Below are 3,941 nucleotides of genomic sequence, written 5' to 3' on the forward strand. Positions count from 1 at the left end.
TGTATATTTCTCTGAGTGAAAGAAAGCACAAGTGACTGAGCAAAGCATTCTAGTCTGTCACACCTATTCCTGGGGGAACAGGGTTGTCATGTTCAGTAGTAGCCAGAACTGGTCACTCCCTGTCTAGGTTTAGCATGACTAATTGTGGCACTGTGAGCAAACTAGTCCAAGGGACAACATATCCTGCGGGGGCGCATGGGATCAGTCTGGCATCATCCTACATTTATGTAGTCCGTAAACAAACAGTTCCTACTGATTAGCAGAAACTACATGTCAAGGAGTGCTGCTGTGCAGTTCCAAGAACGATCTCATTACTTTTAGGGAACCTTACATTGGGGTAACCTGCAGTGTAATGTGTGGGACGACGACGGATTCCATTGGGTCCCCGACTGGAAGACCTGGAGTCCAAGACTAGGATAGGGATTGAGGTGAGGTACTTCTTGAGAAAGAGGTGGGCTGGGCCGCTGCTGACAGAGGGCTTACAGCATGTTTAGTCTGAGTGGGGTGATGAGGTTGGCACTTGTTGGACAGGCCACGTGAAGGGCCACTCCCCCTCTGCCCGACCAGGCCCGAGCCCGGCCCCTCAAGTGTCACACACCACCACTTCACGTTTTCCGTCCCCTCCGGGACCCTTGCCTCTGAACATATCGACCTCGTGGGCCCGATCCACTACCGGCCCGCGCACCCAGCCTGGGCGCCATCTTGGACCCTCCACCACGAGGCCGCGTGGCTCACGATCGACCCCAACCCTGGGCCTGGCCAGGCCTCAGACATCCCGGCACCACCATCCACCCAGGAGGTGAGCGGACTACTTGGCAGGTCAATGGGAGAAAGAGGTGTCGATGGCTCTCCCCCGCCAGGTACCGCTCGCCCACAACCTCCCCGGGCGCTGGCTCCAACCCCCTGCTGGGTGTCTGGACTCCTTCATCCCGGACCCCCCGACCTCCAAGTGCGAGGGTCCGGACATCAAAGGGCACCAGCCCTATAACTGGGGCAGCTCCAGAGCAGGAAGGCAGTTGTATCTTGGAGTCGAGAGACGCAGAGAAGAACTCATCCTTGACGGGCTATTGGCGCTGCCGTAGCTCTGCCTTGCGAACTATCGTCCTGCCTGCTGGCGCTGCCGCAACCTTCGTAAACCTTCATCGTCGTCGGGACCTGCTGGCGTGGCCGCGGACCGTTTGTAACCACCACCTTCATCGGGACCTGCTGGCTCCGCCGCGGACCGTCGCTTCCTTCATCCATCTCGGGACCTGCTGGCTCCGCCGCGGCCCGTCCATCTAGAACGCCGAGCTCGAGGATTGAGAGCTATTCCATCTATTTGGTAACAAGACTGTCCCGCTACCCCTTTTCCCCATCCAGAGACCAGAATCGAGGGGACCCCTGAGTCCAGACCTCCTTGTATCATTTCACCGTACTTAGAGAATTGCTTATAAAGTATCGTTAAACCCTAACCTGGTGTGGTGTCCGTCTGTGGGGGGGAAGTTACTTGTCTGTACGATCGCTGGAGACGGCTCTCCCCGGAGACCTCTCCCCTTATCCTCGGCCGACCCTCCCGGTCCGTCTAACATTGGTGGCCAGCGGCGCGATCCGAATCACCGCATAATCGTACAGAAAGTAGCTCACCCCACGACGAAATCACGATGACAACCAAAGAAAGCGGATCCACCGAGAAATTTCAGATGGAGAAATTGGACGAGTACAGCCATCGTGAATTAAAACAATTCTGCATCGAACTAGGTATCGCTACCACCGGTCTCAGTACCAAAGATGATTTCAAGCATGCCCTAGAGTCCTGGGCAGAAACCGGGGCCATCGGAACCACCGACCAAAGCATCGCAGCAGTAGAAAAAAACACCACGGCCCCCGAGGAGCAAAGAAAGGGTCTCTCGCAAGACGAGATCCAGGAACGAGAAAAAACACGGCTACATGAGCTAGAAATGGCCCGGCTCAAAATGGACGTTGAACTTAAGTTGGCCGAACAAAAGCTGAGCTTAGAGCACCTGCGTCTCCGAGAAGAAAGAGAGGAAAAACAGAGACAAAGGGAGCTCGAGGAAAAGAGACTGGCATATGAACACGAGCGCAAATTAGCTGAGATAGACTTACGCAAGCAGAACAAAGAATTAGGAGTGCCCGAGCAACCCCCCACCCCAGGGCCAACAGTTAAGAAGGTACACATCCCCAAGGATGTCGTTCGAGAATACTTCCGAGAGGACGACATCCAGCAATGGTTCAAGGCCTACGAAATCGCTATGACCGCCCACCGGATCGATCGAAGCGACTGGGGAGCCGGTCTATGGGGGAGATTCCTCAATGAAGGCCGCGATGCCCTGCTACAGCTCCCAGACCACCAGATGACCTCCTATGACCACATGAAAGCTGCCCTCCTCACCCGCTATGGGCTCACACCCGAGATGTACCGTCAGAGGTTCCGAGACTGCACCCGCATCCCGGGTACAACTTGGGTGGACTACGTGAACTATTTTAGCCGAGCCTTCGAGGGCTGGATCAAAGGAAGCAATGTCACAACTTACGAACAACTATTCAATCTCATGGTGTGGGAGCATCTATCAAACAATTGCTTCATTGAGCTCCGGCAGCACCTCCTCGACACCAAATTGACTGATCCACGGCAGCTCGCAGCCGAGGCTGACCGGTGGGAAATCACCAGAGTGGGCCGAAATGGATCCTATGAACAGAACCGGAACAACAACGGTCAGCACCGTCCCCGAGGAGGGGGAGGGGGCCAAGGACGAGGAAGAGACAACGCTCCGGTCGCCCCCGCTACCAGCACCACCCCCCCGGCCAACCGGGGCAGCACCCCAGCGCGACCGGGATACAGAGCCAATGTCACGTGTCACCGGTGCCAACGAGTCGGCCACTATGCAAACGACCCAAATTGCCCACAGTACCAGAGCCCAAGACCCCGCCAGGTGGCCGCTGCTGCCCTGGGGGAAGAACAGATCTCCGAGGAACAGGAAGAATATGAGCAAGAGCATCAAGAATGGGAGCCAGCCGCCATGGCTCTAGCATGCTTAGGGGGGAAAGAAATGGTCCCGCGGGTCCCCCTACCCGCTAACACCCGGAAGTACAGCCAATGGGTGAGCATCAATGGACGCCAGGCCGAAGCTCTCCGTGACACCGGGGCCAGTGTAACAGCCGTCCGCTGTCACCTGGTGACCCCAGAACAGTTCCTACCAAACATTCTCTGCCCTGTCCGTTCAGCCGATAACTCGGAAAGTCTGTGTCGGATGGCCTGCGTCCCTTTCGAATGGGGAGGGGTCTCCGGCATGTTGAAAGTGACGGTCCGGGATGATGCCCCCGTAGACTGCCTCCTGGGAAATGACCTTGAAAGTTCTCCGTGGGCAGCCGTAGAACGAAGAGAACACCTGGGGATGTTGGGCATCCCGGACTGGGCGTGCGTCACCACCCGGTCCATGGCCGCCTGTGCCAACCCCCGACCGGAGGAACCCGAATGGCCGGCGCCTCCTCCCCCAGTCGCCCCAGTCGAAGACACCGACCGTGCCGTCCCCCCAGAACCAGCTCAACCTCCGGACCTCGCTGGCCTCGACCAGTGGCATCAAGAGGGGGGGCCCACTCAGGAGCAGTTTCGACAAGAGCAGAAGACCTGTCCCTCCCTCGAGGGACTCCGCCAACAAGCCCTCGCCCAGAGCGCAGGGGATACCTCCGGAACACATTGGATTTACTGGGACAATGATCTGCTATACAGTGAGCAAAGGATCGCGGAGCTGGGGGCCAGCCGAGTGCTAGTGGTGCCCCTCCGTTTTAGAGACTTCCTGCTAAACCTGGCCCACGATGTCCCCCTGGCTGGACACCTGGGTCAGGATAAAACCTACAGCCGCCTAGTGACCCACTTCTTCTGGCCCAAAATGAGGAATGATGTACTCCAGCATTGCCGATCTTGCCCCACGTGCCAAGCCAGT

The sequence above is a fragment of the Lissotriton vulgaris genome, chromosome 12, assembly GCF_964263255.1.
Source record: "Lissotriton vulgaris chromosome 12, aLisVul1.2, whole genome shotgun sequence".
Lineage (NCBI taxonomy): Eukaryota > Metazoa > Chordata > Amphibia > Caudata > Salamandridae > Lissotriton > Lissotriton vulgaris.